The sequence below is a fragment of the Corvus hawaiiensis genome, chromosome 1 (assembly GCF_020740725.1).
Source record: "Corvus hawaiiensis isolate bCorHaw1 chromosome 1, bCorHaw1.pri.cur, whole genome shotgun sequence".
Classification (NCBI taxonomy): Eukaryota; Metazoa; Chordata; class Aves; order Passeriformes; family Corvidae; genus Corvus; species Corvus hawaiiensis.
In genome coordinates, this window is record NC_063213.1 from 74,779,436 (window position 1) to 74,795,452 (window position 16,017).

At 38.6% G+C, this 16,017-nt stretch overlaps 1 long non-coding RNA gene across 2 annotated transcripts in view; it reads left to right on the forward strand.

Annotated features, from left to right (window-relative positions):
• Nucleotides 1-16,017, forward strand: part of LOC125329343 — a 38,286-nt gene that overhangs the window by 14,901 nt on the left and 7,368 nt on the right. For both annotated transcript variants that reach the window (XR_007205131.1, XR_007205132.1), the window contains exons 2-3: nt 4,520-4,766; nt 6,048-6,153. This is a non-coding gene — a long non-coding RNA (uncharacterized LOC125329343). The remainder of the gene's footprint in view (nt 1-4,519; nt 4,767-6,047; nt 6,154-16,017) is intronic.

Consider the following 16,017-nt stretch of genomic DNA (forward strand, 5'->3'; position numbering starts at 1 on the left):
TTTCCAGAAGTCAAATATGTTTTGCCTGTGATGATAATTAGTAAGGCATCTCCCTGTCTTTATCTCAACTCACAAGCTTTTTAAGTCCTGCTCTTTCTTGGTTTCCACCCCATCCCTTCGAGGCTGGATTTGGGGTGGGTAGCTGAACAGATGGATGAAAGTTTGGCTGTTGGCCAAAGCAAAATCAAAAAAGCTGACTGGTCTAAAGCTACTTCAAAGACTTTTCAGTAAAATACTTTTACATATCTGAACTCTTAGGGTAATCCCAAATACCCTAGTACAGAGAGTGCTAATTAGTTCAATTGCTTTATCTAAACTAGAGAACTATGTCTAAGCAACTACAAGGGTTTATACTATGGAGAAACCCTCTCTCCGTTTCTGAAGGCAATTTTAGTTTTTTTCTTCCAAGGCTTGGCAATGCACGTTACAGGTTTTAGGCCATTTATTAAGACAGCACAGTGAGAATAAAAAACTCTACCTAAATTTTCTCTTTAGTTCTATTACCCTAGATGAAATATGATGAGCAGAATACTCAAAAACTATTCAGGAAAAGTCTATGAAGTCAACCTCTTGGCACAAATAAATTATTGCTTCATTATGTGTTTTTTATAGGAGGCCACCTCAACAGAGTGAGGTCCATGGATTTGACACAGATTTTTTAATTATTTGTTTCTCTTTCTCTTCAAATAGAAGTCAGCCTCAATGCATATTGTCAATGTATATTGTCAGGAGTCATGAATAAACTACATGGAAGGATGCCATGCATATGTTTGATTAGAAGGAAATATGATGCTACTAGACATTATTGGGTTCCACAAGACTAACTTCTGGTAACTGAACATTTACAGTCTGGCAGGCACCTTCACAAATGAATCCAGAATGTTTGTTCACGGTAATTTGCTTCCAGTGCTATTCTTGGTAATTTAATTGTAAATGAAACAATTTTACTGTAAACAGATGGAAGATTCACCCACCCTGCTTCCCTGGGAGGCTGAAAAGGTAAAATTAATAATTTTTAACATCTCCTTTAACAACAATTCTATAGCTACCTACAGATAAACTTTATATCTTCACATAATCATAGCTTTGGTTACTTAGAACCAATAGTAGTTCAGGTTGAAAGGAACATCTGAAGATTGTATAGTGCAACCCCCTGCCCAAGAAGTGTCAGCTACAGCAGGTTGACTGGGACTGTGTCCAGCTGAGTTCTGAGTTAATTCAAAACATGCTGACATCCTGTACAAAAGTTGGCAAGGGATCCTCAGTTCACTTAGGAGTGGATAAACAAAGCATTACCGTGATGTCAGATTCATCATTCCCATAAATCCCACCTTCATCTTTGCCACTACATTGCCATCCATATCTGAGCCATCTGCGCTAATCACTGGTGCCTCTGGTATGAACGACAATAGCCCAGTTCTCCACTGCCTTTTAAATGAGTGTACAGATAGGTCTCAGTCTCTCAGGACTGGGCTGTTGTGTTAGAAATCCAGGATTATCCATAAGATGCTAATAAAGTGTCTTCCATTTCCATCTAGGACCTCCCAAGCATGTGAATCCCTAGGTTTTGCTGGGGTCATGGGCTCAACATCAATAGAAAGTCGTTTCAGCCTGACAGATCAACCTACGTATATCCTTAGTGGAAACTAATCCTTTTCATTTCATATGGAGTCATCAACTTTGGTGGTTTTTCAGAGCAGAATGCTCTGATTTTGGAGCTCCCATAACTGCTCCACTGGTTATTGTTGGTAAGAATTGCTAGTGCTAGCTGTGTGTCCCAATTGGGTCAGGAGACATCAGCAAGCCTTTTAATCAGGCCATTAGTCTGCTCAATAATCCCATTGTCTTGGTGGTTCTATGGCAAATGGAACACCCACTTAATGCCTGCCTTTTAAATCCAATCTTGAATCACTGTGGCAGAAAAGGATCAGAATTGCTGGCTGACAGCTGCCTGAACACGAGCCAGCGTGTGGCCAGGAGGCCAAGAAGGCCAATGGTATCCTGGTCTGTATCAGAAAGAGTGTGGCCAGCAGGACCAGGGCTGGTGAGGCCACCAATTGAGTATAGTATTCTGTTCTGGGAAGATGGACATTGAGGTGCTGCAGTGTGTCCAGAGAAGGCCAGTGGAGCTGGTGAAGGGTTTGGAGCACAGGTCTTATGAGGAGAGGCTGAAGGAACTGGGGTTGTTTAGCCTGGAGAAAAGGAGTCTCAGGAGTGACCTTATCACTCTCTACAGCTACCTGGAAAGAGGTTGTATGTAGCCAGGTGGGAGTCAGTCTCTTCTTCCAGGTAACAGGTGACAGGACAATGTCTTCGGGTTACACCAGGGGAAGTTTAGATTGGATATTAGGAATAATTTCTTCACCGAAAGGATTTTCAAGCACTGGAACAGGTTGCCTGGATAAGGGATTGGGTCACTATACTGGGAGGTAGATGTGGCACCTAGGGACATGGTTTAGTGGTGGACTTGGCTGGGTTGACGATTTGACTTGGTGATCTTAGAGGTCTTTTCCAGTCTTAATGATTATGTGATTCCAAATGCCTCTTAAAAACTCTCACGGGGCACTGACCACCTCTCTAGGAAGCCTGTTCCAGTGTTTGACTACCTTTTCTGTAAAGGAATACTTCCTAATGTCAAGTCTGAAACTCTCCTGTTGCATCTTTGAAGAATTCCCACATAAGATTCCTGTCAAAAGATATAAGGGAGAAGATGTCAGCACCTCCCCATCTCCTGCCCCACCTCAGGAAGCTGTAGAGAGCAATGAAGTCACCCTTCATGCTCATTTTCTCAAAACTAGACCAGCCCAAAGTCCTCAGCCACTCCTCACAGGATATTCCTTCCACCCCTTTCACCAGTTTTGTTGCCCTCCTCTGGATGCATTCCAGGACCTTAACATTTTTTGTAGATGTGCCCTCTAAGATAGAAGAAGTGTCAATCATATGGTTCAGGAAGCGACAATTTAAAAATATGGGAATTTATATTAGGCTGAAGCTGAGCAACTTTTTTCCTTTACTGAATAGCAATGGTGGATTTTTTAATTACTGAAAAACTCCAAGTATTTTTCCTTAATATATATTAATTCTTACAGTTTAGCCATGCCTTCCTGCTCCCATTTTTCCTACTTAAGAAAGTTTTTTCCATTCAGTAACAAAAAAAATACTTACAGGACATCCCATTCAGATTTATGAATGATAACAAGTGAATAGTGGGTGAGCAGTGAAAAATCCAATTTAGTCATGACATCCAAGTGTTAGAGTCATGAAGAAAAAGAGAAAAGATATTAGCTATTAAACAAGACGCAATGCACAACAAAGTTACCTGATTCTTTACAAGAAAGTTTTCTCCCCGCCTGTTCTCTGGATGACTGAACTCATCTATACTTGACTTCACCATTTGTCAAACCTTTCTTTTCAGAATCTACCAGCTTTATCTTCAGTCAGACATGAGGAATATCAGCTATTTTCTGATACTTTCTGATCACATGAACATGGGAATTTAGTCTACTTGGACTGCATTTATGCATTTTTATCAAATTAATCACAGCACATAGTGTATTGTTTTATAAAGTGACTGGACTGCAATGTGTCATACTCAACTTCAATCGTACATCCCATAATCCATTGCAGATATATTAATGTCCAAGTCCTTTAGGCAGCAAGCCAGCACTTCCAAGGACAGTTATTACCCAAGTAAAAGTATGAGAACATGATCAGGATGTCATATCACTAATACATAACTACCACAGAATGCCACAACATTCCTCCTTTCCCTGGATGACATTTGTAGACTATGTAATGAAGTAGACTGAATCTTGTTAGCAAGTCTAAAGCTCTTATCGAGTGCAGGCTGGTGATGTAGATTCATGCAAGCTCCCTTCACTGGGAACAATATCACTATGGCCTGAGTTCAGAAAGGTAAGGTACAGAGAAGGAATAATAGGAGGACCTGGTTATCACCACTGATTACCTGATTTTTGTCAGAAGCAGGTGAGTCAGCACAGTGCATCTGCTGACTCCCACCCTGTGAGATGGCTGAGGCTCTGAAAGGAGGGAATGGGTGGCAGTAGGTTATAGACAACATATGGGCAAACCAAAGGCAGGAAGGTGAAAAAAGCAGCTCACATGGAGGTCTGTGTCAAACTCACCTTGTGTTTGGTTGTGAAGTTGCCTGACTACACTAAATCACTGTGTAATGAAAGGGATGACTTTGCATCCTGACCCTTTTGCATCCATGTAGATCCAACATACATTCAACACTAACTCTTCTCATATTTTCCTATATATGCTTTATTTGTGCAGCAAACTATAGAGTGAACCTTGCCACAGAACTCTGTTAAAGTCACACTTTCACAAACTCATATTAAAACCTGTTTTTTGCTGATACCTTTGATGGTGATTCCTTAAATAGCTCAAACCACTTATTCAAAACAAGGATAGGGAATGGGGAGGGGGGCTGCAGTCAGTTTATAATGCTTTGTCTCTTCTTCTCCTTTCTCCCCACACTCTTCCCCTGCTCCAGCATGGCATCCCGCCCCTGCAAGACAGTTCTCCATGAACTTCTCCAGTGTGGGTCCTTCCCACAACTTTTAGTTTTCCAAGAAGTGCTCCAGTGTGAGTCTTTTTTACAGAGTAATGTCCTTCAGGAATGGGCTGTCCCAGCATGGGTCCTGACAGAAAACCTACTCCACTGAGACCTGTCCATGAGCTATTGCTTTCTTCAGGGCACATCCACCTACTCCGGCATGGGATCCTCCATCAGGCTGCAGGTGAATCTCTGCACCATCACAGTCCTCCATGGGCTGCAGGGACACAGTTGCTTCACCATGGTCTTCCCCATGGGCTGCAGGGGAATCTCAGCTCTAGTGGATGGAGAACCTCTTCCCCCTCCTTCTGCACTGACCTTGGTATCTTCAGGGCTCTTTCTCTTACATGCTTTCACTCTCCCAGCTGCTGTTGAAAAACATTTTTACACATTCTTGAATATTGTATCAGAAGGGTGCTAAAAATATCCCCCCTTGGCTCAACTTTGGCCAGAGACGAGCTTGTCTTTAATCCTGCTGGGAATGGCTATTTCACAGAATCACAGAATATTCCGAGTTGGAAGGGATACACAAGGATCATTGAGTCCAGCTCTGAAGTGAATGACATGTATAGGGAATCTGTCCAATATGAAGGCAGCTTCTAGTGTCTTTGCACAGAAGCCACCCCTCATCCCCTTGCCCCCAAAACCTCGCCATATAAACCAAACACAGTAAGGAGCAACAACAACAAAAAGATCTAAAGTGAAATATGGACAGACCAATTGGAAACATCATTAGAACTGCAGAGACAGGCAATAGAAAATCTGGCAGAACAAATGACAAGTTAAAATTATGCTGAACTTTTTTTAAACAAATTTAAAGTGACAAGTCAAACATATGCTATGTCAGAAATATACATACTGTTGCTCAAGGGGTTTTTTTTTTTCCTCCAGTACTATGCTCCTTCACAGTAATTTTGTTGTCACAATTGACTGTGAATTTCTTTTTTAAAATAAAACACAGCCACAAAACCACTTTCTATAATCCTGTACCTTTTCTCTGCCTTTCTCTCATATTCTTCCATCATTTACACCTATTCTGTCAGGGCATTTTTCTGCCAACATTTTCATGCTGAAAATCTTTCTCGGACACATTCATACCATCTATTTTAACCTTCTGGTTTTTTGGTATATTTCATACCACATGATAAAATAAAATAATTCACCATTAGTTGTCTATGTATCTCACTAATTCACCACTCTGTCAACACCTGCACTGATGGGACGTCACCAATGTTCCAATCTGTAACACTCTTTAGTATTGCACTGTTCTTTAGAGCCATTGTAAATTAACTTGAGAAAGTATTATATGTTTTAGAAACGGTGTTGAAGGTGGATATGGAACTGAAGGTGGAAATGTCTCATTTACTAGTACTGGAAGCTTAATCCTGTTCCTGGATGAATGTAAATGAACTGCCTACTTGCTTTTCAAGACGCTCTACTTACTTTCCATTGATCTGTTTTACAGCAAAACTACAGAATAGCATCTTTCATAATTATAGCTGGTTCTGTTTCCACCATGAAGACACAGGGAATCGTCTTTTCCAGAACAAATGGCTGAAGATGCTGCTTAGGTATGACCTTCAAAGTTTAAAATTGTCCTTCTCTTGCAAGAGTTATCATTATATCAGTGGTTATTAAATGACTCCACAAATCCTTGAAGATATATTTGCAAAAAAATTTATATGCCACTTCTCCTGTGTGACTACTTTATGAATTTTACACTTTGATTGTACATGCTCATAAAGCGCTGACTACATAGATTTTAGGTTATTTAATAGACGTAAGGTTTCTGAGGAACAGGAGAAATCTGTTCTATAATATATTCTCCCTCTGCCTCAGACAATCTAATTTTGGATTTGCTTTTTAAACCCTGCTCACCTCCCAGCTGATTATTCTGCACATTTATTAAGTTACATGTAAAAAAAAAAATACAATAAACTTGCTTCATTCACTTTGAGTTCCTTAGATTTTGCTTTTAACAGGTGCACTTTAAGAACTTAGTTGAATGTGCTGTTTGCTTGTTTCAATTCCTTTGGGGCCATAATTATGTTGTGAAATATTTCCTATATAGCTTGTATGCCAGCTCTCAGCTTGACAAAATTTATAACAGTAGAGATACTGCTTAATTAAACTCCAGTTTCCAAAATATGGTTCATAATGAAAATACTGACAGGTACTTAAATATAGTTACATTATAGCCAATAAAATGCTAAAGTATATTCATTTTAAAATATTCAATGAAACATGACCTACTGTCAGCTAATTCATGGTTACTGGAAAATCTAATTATGTCAAATAATGATTGTGTTAAATTCCAAGTTTTACTTGCATACCATGTATAACCCACCCTCCACATACCCTTCCCCTTTCCCCCAAACTGGTTAGATTCTTACAAAGCAGTGGATGACTCAGTTACTTGGAATCCAAATTTTGTGGAAGTTAAGGCTGAAAAGAATACATAAATATTAGACACTGAATCCCATGAGACAGATACAAATCAAACACTGAACAGCCCCCCCACACTCCCTCCCACTCATCCTAGCATTTTTAGATGCCTTAATACTTTGGAAAATCTGGAAACAAAAGGGATTTAAGAACAGCTGCACACTGCTTTGTAACATGTATTAGATTTAGATTCCCAAATCTCATTTTTTCAAATATGATTTAAGAGGCCAAATTACTATAGTCTCTGTGCAGATCTTTCTTATTTACTGTCACAGAGTCACCCGAAAGGAAAAAAAAGTAACAGGAAAATAATTTTAAAATACACAATTCTTCCACTTGCAAGAAGCTCTTCACTAATCTGCCCCCTTCATATATAAAGCAGTCTATTCAGGCATCCCATGCACATTCAGAGACAGAGGCAGAAATGTGTGCTTCCAGCCACTACCACCTTACTACTTGGCCTGTGGCATTCTACAACTTGTAATGCATCCCCTTACCATGGTTTGGCCATTTTTAACTTGACCACTCAGGTTGAATACCATTTAATTCTTTTCTTGCAAAGGGCAAGGGGTGAAAGGAAAGAGGGTTAAGAGCATCTTTTTTTCACAATTTCAAACGTAAAGCTATTTTTTAATACAAAACCTCAGTTCTAGTAATAAATGTAGTCACCTGTAGTAGTATTTGCAGGCAACATAAGACACTCCTCCCCTCCCCACTGTCTGCCACTGAGATCCCCCTAAGCTAGGGACTGAAATGACAAATGGCCCAAAAGCTACTCCTGATAAGTCTTATTTTATTAATGTTTTCTGGCATGAATCCCTTCTCAGAAAGTTGATAAAACTGGAGCAAAGATGGCTAATACCTGCCCTACTGAAAGATATCTTTCATCAGGTAAAACCACTTGATCAAACATTATTTTATGACCTAGTCAGAATAAAAATGAAACTTTTGTTTTATAACTGTCCTCAAAATTCCAGAAGTTTTCCTCTATAGTGAACAGGTACTGAGAAATACCTAAACAAGATGAATAGATGTAAGGATTTAGATTTATATATCTCTGATATTTCTTATTAGTTTATCCACCAAATCCATTTTTGAATGACACTTCAGCCAGTGCAACTATATCATTTGAGAATACAACAGAATTATTTTTAAAACTCTGGTTTTACCTTTAACCTGAAATTAGGTTTTCATCATAGAAATACACTGCAGAAATCACACAATACCATGTTGGGAATTACAGAAATTTCACTGATTAGAATAGACATGAGGAGGACAAAGATTAGATGGTCTTGCCTAAAGAATAAGGTCAGGAACCAGGAGTGGGAAGAAACTCAAGTGTCAAAAGTTAACACAAAGGATCAGGGTGGGAAGCTAGAGTCAGAAGATGAGATTAAAAGTCTGAAACATTTATCAGACAGAAAATGACTGTTCTAAAGAAGATTTTTGCTCAAATACAATTATGATCACACTTGCAAACTCTGTGGCTAATATTCCCTTTGTGAGGCTGAGGATATAATGCTGCTGACAACAACTCTACTCCCAACATGGCTGCAAGGAGAACAAGAAGAACAGCTCTGCCAATTTTGAGTCACAGTTTAATCATCTCTCACATTGTTTAAATTATGTTTTTGTTATTAAAAGCTCTACACTATGTTTAAGATGCAACATTCACACAGAAATGACTCCTGTGTTTCATAGGTTTTCCTATTCTGCCCAGTGGATAGCTGTATTAGTTAATTCAAGTAGACTTCAAGTACATCGACTTTCTCCCTCTGCCAAATGATGATCGTGTCTTAGAAGACATAAACCGAAGTATTATGCAATGTAAAGTTTTCCCTGTTAAGTTGCATTTCATTTTGACACAGTGACATGTTAAGTTTAAAAATGTGAAAAAATTGTTACTTTTGATGAAACCTTATGACAGATGAGATTTCTAACAAAACTCCATCTAAATAGATGGTAAGAAATAATAATTGCTAATAAATAAATAAATATTATTGATAATAATAGTTATCATTAATACCAGTAAAATTATTGTATCTGAGACTATTTCTGTCTCTGTTTAAAACAGGAAAGGACTCCTACTGATATAAGAGGAATTATACTCAGATACAGTTATTTATTATTCCCCGGTGCTAAAAAGCTTCATTTACTGTTTGTAATATTCAGTAATTATTCCAATATACTTTCATTTTCACATCACAAGGTTCTTTGCAAGTACAATTCAACCCTATGTGACTTCATAGTTTGCATGATTGGTCATATTGCATGATAGCACTGACAAATACATTCACTTTGCAAAAGTGGAACATAACATATTTCTGTTTCAGCTAATGTGTTCTTTCTTGAAGTTCAGTTTCTGTATGAAATAAGACTTAGGTGACTGTGCCCTGTCTTCATCTGTCACAGATGACAGGTACTTTTGAACGCATTGCTCAATCTCAACAGGATTTGACAGAAAAATGTGAAGACAGAGAAATGTGAAGCCCCTATCCTAGTTATGAAAACTGACAGCTGAGTGAAATGGAGAGGCCTAAATTAATTTTGCAGGCTGGAGAAGGCAAGTGCCTAGACCTGGTCATTTTGGAAAGCCATACCGTGAATTAGCTGTCAGCTGCCCAGTCAGAACAGGGGTGTACCCAAAAAAGCCACAGCAAATGCCTATTTTACCCAGCAAAATATGTAAAGTATATAAGAAGACACATCAAAATACTAGGTAAACGATGGCTTGGCAAAAATTCCTTATGGGGAAAAAAATCAGTCATTTTAGCTTAACTATTTCTGGAAATATTTTTCTCTCTCTTCTTCCCCCTACCAGCCTTTTCTTCCCTCCTTCAGCAGCCAAAATTCTGAGAACAGAATTAGTTCCTTTTGTGGTAATATCTGTGCATCATCTTTATATCTTTATATGTAGTACATATGGTAGATAATGGGAGGAAAAAAACCTGTTTAATTCTTGCCCCTGTCCTCAAATGCATCTCTAACTTTTCACAGTGCAGACCTGTGACTAAAAAGACATTACTTCTGTAATCATGTAACACAGTAGAACTGGTATGAATGAGACAGGAGACAACCTTTGCCAGCAATGATGCCATAGGAAAGGAATTAGTATGATTTTATTATAGAGTACTCTTCCAATGGAATATTTGACTTGAGTTTCTTAATGAAGCTTTAATAGGTTTCTGTTTTTAGACTAATAGCTGTGCACTTACAGACACTCAAAAAAATGATTTATGCCTTTTATATTGAGGCAATGTCTAGAGGGGATATGAATTTCTGCCTACTATGCCTATGATAGAAAGATGGACGCCTAGGAGCAGAGATTTTAATACAAGAATAAATGAAATATGTGGTTCAGCAAGAAACCATCAATGGAGGTGTCAGGTTTGGCACTTTGCATCATTGGCTACAATTTTTAAATGGTTTTACCTGTAAGACAAGCAGAAAGAAAACATGCAGTAAGAAACAGCCCTAGTACTGTGAAGAAATACCTTTCATCAATAGCAAAAATTATTGGAGAAATTCAGAGGCATGTTCAGTTATGATGAACACCTCTATGGATGTTTTGATGCCTGGTAAGAACCAGAGTCCTGCAGAATTTCTGTTGCTGGGATGTTACAGTCTTTCTTTGTTCTATCTGCCTATTTTCACAAAGTACGTATTGAGACTTGCAGGTTTTATTTAAATTTGCTTGAAAGTGGTTAGTGGGTCTAAGTGGTTAGTCTGGAATAAAAAAAGGGGGATGAGACATGAGAGACAGTGCTATTACATATGCCTCACACCTTTAAGAAACCACATTAAAGAACTTAATATTGACATTTTAAGGTAATAAATTAAGATATATGTCTTTACTAAACTCAGATACAATATACTTTACTGTGTCCTTGAAGTAACACCAAGAGATGATCTCCCAAGGAACATCTAGTGTCCTTTACTGAATAGCCCCTTCAATTCAGTTTTGTGGCAACAGTTATAAAACATCTTTTGAGTATTATCCAACAAATGTTCAGCTGAGACTCAAAATAAGTGGGAGGAAATTAATCACAATTATTTCCCTTGACCTTAAAAATCAGTTATGGTGACAAATCCCCCATCCCTTCTCTGAGTTAGAGAATTTCTTCTTCTTTAGTGATTCTGTCTCTGTCGCTGTAGAACTCTTAGGAAATACAAACTTATCATCATCTCCTGCTAAAGGTCTCAGTCCAGTAATACCCTGGTTAACTTTAAGCACAGCCTTAAAGTTTTTGCTGAGTAAGAGTAGAACTATATGAACAATTATATTTAGGACATGATCATATGCTTGGGTGACTTCAGCTTTGAATGCAAAGCTGTAAGGGTATGAAAAGAGATTGTCTGCCCACATGGTTGAAAGACTAGCCCATCTGAATACTGGTGTTGTTAACCCTGAAAAGCTATTTTACATAAGTACCGAGCTAATAATGTTCTATATGTGTATTTGCTATATATACATCTGCATATATATATATATATATATATATATCTATCTATCTAAACATACAATGTCATTATACAGTCAGGAATGGAAGAGTTACCAGAGGCTTTGAAGAATAAGAATAGAAAAGGTAGCTTGATTCAAGTTCTACAGATACACCAAAATAGATATGCGGGATATCATTATGAAACAAAGTGATCAAGCTACCATCTAAAATGTCACCCACAACAAAAATAAATCTGCTCTGCAATTGACTATATTTAGATGAATTATGTAAAATCATAAGCAAAATGCTAAGTAGTCCTTTATAGTATCTTGAGCTGAGATTATTTATAACTCATTAAGAGATTTATGGTAAATGGGTATGTGTTGTTTTTTTTTTTTCTTCCTTAATCATCCTGGGGAAGCAAAGTACTGTGAAGGTCTTACAGGACCTTCAAGGCCAGAAAAGTCAAGCATATGCATTCATCATAGCATATCTGTATCTAGTCTTATACTTTCAGTCTAAAACATTTCACTGCCAAAGTGTTGCAAGTGTAAGTGGAATTTCACAATCTATGTCTTCCTGCTTCCTCAGTTGCCCTTAGTATAAAGCAGCTGGCCAGGAAAAATCAGTGGGTTCCAGAAGTATCAGGATAGACATAATTAATGTTATAAATAATTGCTAACACTATACCTGAAATGGTGGCAAAAAATATCTGTTAATGGAATTTACTGAGATTGTCAAAATCTTTCAACTGTGTTTAGCATTCATTCTTGCAATGGATTAAATCAGTCTTATTGAGCAAGAATAAGACTGATTTAATTTAACCAATTGAAGCAAGAATACACAAATAAATTCATTGTTTAGTTATCAGTATTTTCCTCAACTAACCCTTCCTGTGCTCATAAAAAAAAAAAAAAAAGAAAAAGCACAACCATAGAACAGCCTGATGTTTCCCTCATCTTTAAACTAATCAAGTCACTCTTTTTTGAAGCCTGTTGACCTTGAAGTCCACTAAAGCCAAATATCCTGACATCTACGTGTTCAGTTATTAAATTGGCACTGGATAGAAAACACTGTATGATCACTGTTGGTCTTCAGTGAACAATATACAGAAGCATAACTTGAACAGTCGTGTGTAGCCTTGCCAGTTCTTACTGCTATTCAGTGACACTCAGAGGCCAACATTTAACCATATTACTAACGGAAGACTTTCGTCTTTGTCTACAGAATAAATAATAATGCAAGTCCAGCAGTTGTATTCTTTGTGGATGGAATATAAGCTGTGCAACATTAAACATTATTTAGGCAGCACTTAATATGACCTGTTTAATTTTCTATTTCTCCTCTCTTCATCCTACATTTATAACTTACTGTGGAGGCATGGAATACATGGCATATAAATGCATCTATTTTATATATACTTAATCATTATTACAGAAAATTAAAAACACCAGCATGTTTAAAGTAGAAGTAGGACTTTTAACATTTGGAACTATGCCTCATAAATCCAGTTTATGGGTGTAAAAACTGGTGGTAATAATTTGAATAGAAGAAGTCTGTGCCCAAATTCATTACTGCAAAACCAGGATTACAGACACAATTCTTGCCTGTTTACTGTCTGCCAGTTTTAATATGACCCAGTTTATGGTGTGTAGTGGTTCAGTTCAAAATATCCATTACTTACTTATTTTGCTTCTGTGATATAAGAATTAGGAAAAACGCAAAGCAGGCACAAAACTTAAAAGAATATAAAGAAGTTTATTAACAGACATAAAAGAAAGAAAAAAAATCAGGCTAAACCTTCAGAACACTTTCCTCCTCCTACCTTTCTCCCTTCCCCCTCTGACAACGTAAAAAGAAAACTCTTGAGATTTTCAGTCAGTTTACCACCTCTATAATAATCTTTTTCAGTTCACTTAGGGACAGGAATCTCTCTTGCTCATGCTATGGAGACATCTCCACGAGAAACAGTTCTCTCATGGCTTCAATGTCAAAGCGAGCCAGCCGCCTGGGTTGGTTCTCTGCTCACATGTGAAAGTCCCTTCCTTCGACTTACAGCTTTCCCCACAACTGTTTCTGAAGGTCCAATCTTGAGCTAATGGGGTACCATTTTTAGGTTGAGCTGTTCAGAAACAAAGGTTCTCTTCACCTACCTCTGGCAGCATCTTCATCTCTAGGAATAGAGGCCCTCCTCCTCCCCTGGGAGCAAGGGTCCTCATCAAATTACAGCTACTGTCATTTGCTTATTTCAGCACAAGTACTTTTGCTCACAATTACAATTTGAATGCTCCACCCCCCATGCTTTCATGAAATTACAACGGGTACTCTGATATATCATAGCCCATCACCATAGCTTTACAACAGAATTTCAGCTTCTAAGCTTGAAGCATCTCCTCTTTCTCCTCCCCTCAGGGTTTTAGCTCTTCCTGCTTCACTGACTTTGGTGTCTTTATGGCGTTTTCTTCACGTGCCTTCACCTTCCCTCTTCCTCTGGTTTGGGAAAGGATTGATGTCTGCAGGCTTCATCTGTTCTGGAGGAAACTTAAAGCACTAAAAAAGGGTTAATCTCACCCGGGCCTTGCAGCTGGAGTTCACTTATCGCTGTTGGTCACATGATCTTTGCCGGGCAGCGGGGCAGCGGCCCCAGACGAGCCCAGGCCGTGCCAGGGCTGCTGGCGCGGAGCAGAGCTGTGGAGGGCGGCTGCCTGCATGGAGCAGGGTTGTGGGGGGGGCGGCGGATGGAAGAGGGCCGCGCCACGGCCGACCCAGCCGGGCCGAGCAAGGCCTGGCCTGGCCCCGCTGGGCCACCTGCAGGCCCCCCCCCGCTACCTGTCCGAAAGCTGGAGGACAAGAGAGCTTTCCCGGGCTCTGTTCATTCTTAAATGTGGATCACAGGGGCGTGTCAAGCTTCTTAAGTGGCTTAAAAAGTTGTCAATATTCAAACTAGCCAGTTGATAGGTTCTGTCAAGTCATAGAGGAAGCTCTCTTTGCAAGGGAATCGCTTCCATGACTGATGGAGCCTTCTTTACTAAAAAACCAAACTATGCTAAACCATGACAGGGTGAAAACCCAGGGAATCTTTTTGTAAATTTTGTTAAGTCAAATAAATCACACTCTAGAAATCTGAAAGAATAGAATGCTTATGCTGAAGACAAAGCAGAAAGAGGTAGGGATGGCAATTTTCTTCAATTTTCCAGCAATTCCTTTTGGCTTTTTAGATGCCTGCTATCAGCAAAATGTTCTGGATTCCAGTGGAGTGCTCAGACCTCATCTGTAGGTGTAATATGGGAAGAGAAATTCTGGGAAAGAGCAGAATTCAGACAGAAAAGTACTGACTCCCAAATCTTGCAGTTGAATCTTTCAGCCTAGAAGGTCTTTGGAATATTTTCAGATTCCATTAGCTCTCCTCATTGACAGACTCCAGGGAGACAGAGTGATGTGGCTTATTCTTCTAGAACTAACAGGGTGCTACTTTCCCTAAGTTTACAAGGTTAATTTAACTATTTTTATCTAGTTTTTTGAGTTGGCACTTGGTCTTTGGTCACTAAATTAATCCTTCTAATCATTTTACAAGAAAATTATTATTCATATCAGCTTGCTGAATATAGAAAAAAGACTTTCTAGTATCATGACTACTTCTTAGATCCTACCAGACAGCTACACAATTCCCAGCTATTAAGCAAATATGTAACTCGGAACTTTACTGAAGAAGGAGTTGTAGACTTACTGAAAAAGTTATTAAATATGCTGTGATGGGACAAGCAGTATTTTCACTCGTTTCTTACCTCCCAGGATGATTACTGCATTCTAACAACTCAGAGTCTTGATAGTGAGTATTTTAACTCAGAACTTCTTTCCAGAAGTATTGAAGTGGATGTCCATGACAAAATATACATTTCTTCTGGCTCAACATTTTATAGAAGAAGTCGGGTAAGGAGAAGGGAGAAAACAAATCAACTTGTGAATTTTCATAAGTGCATAAGATCAAAGACAAATGTTTCACAGTATGCATATCTGAGCTAAAAGTAAAAATTAAAAAATGAAATAAAGTCAGCTTGCTTTTAAAGTAGAACAACTTTTATCTGGACTTCAGAAAATCCTATTTTAAGCTTTTGCAGTGAATGAGGCAGACCAGGCATGTATGATGCCCCACCCTTGCAGCATACAAGATTTGTAGATGCCTGCAATCAAAAAGGAGTGGCAAAAGGCAGAGGGTCTACAAAAACTTACAATTTTATTAGGAAATTATACACTTGGCATGGAAATTGTCTAAGTTAGTGTCTTATATTGCAGTATAAGCTAAATGACAGCAGATTTGGAATAAAGGGTAGGTTGAAATAGAGAGAGATTGAAGAGAAGCAGAGAGGAAGAAATGAAGAAAAGATCACCACTCCCAGTCCCAGTGTCCATCCAGATGGTGGGGTGTGCAGGGCCCTGGGGGCTCTGCCCAGGTTTCATGAGGTTACCTTTTTGAGACAAGCTTTCCCTGCCCTGGAGCTAAGTTTCTCATTTTCTATGCAAATTAGTTACCATAAACAATTCATTCTT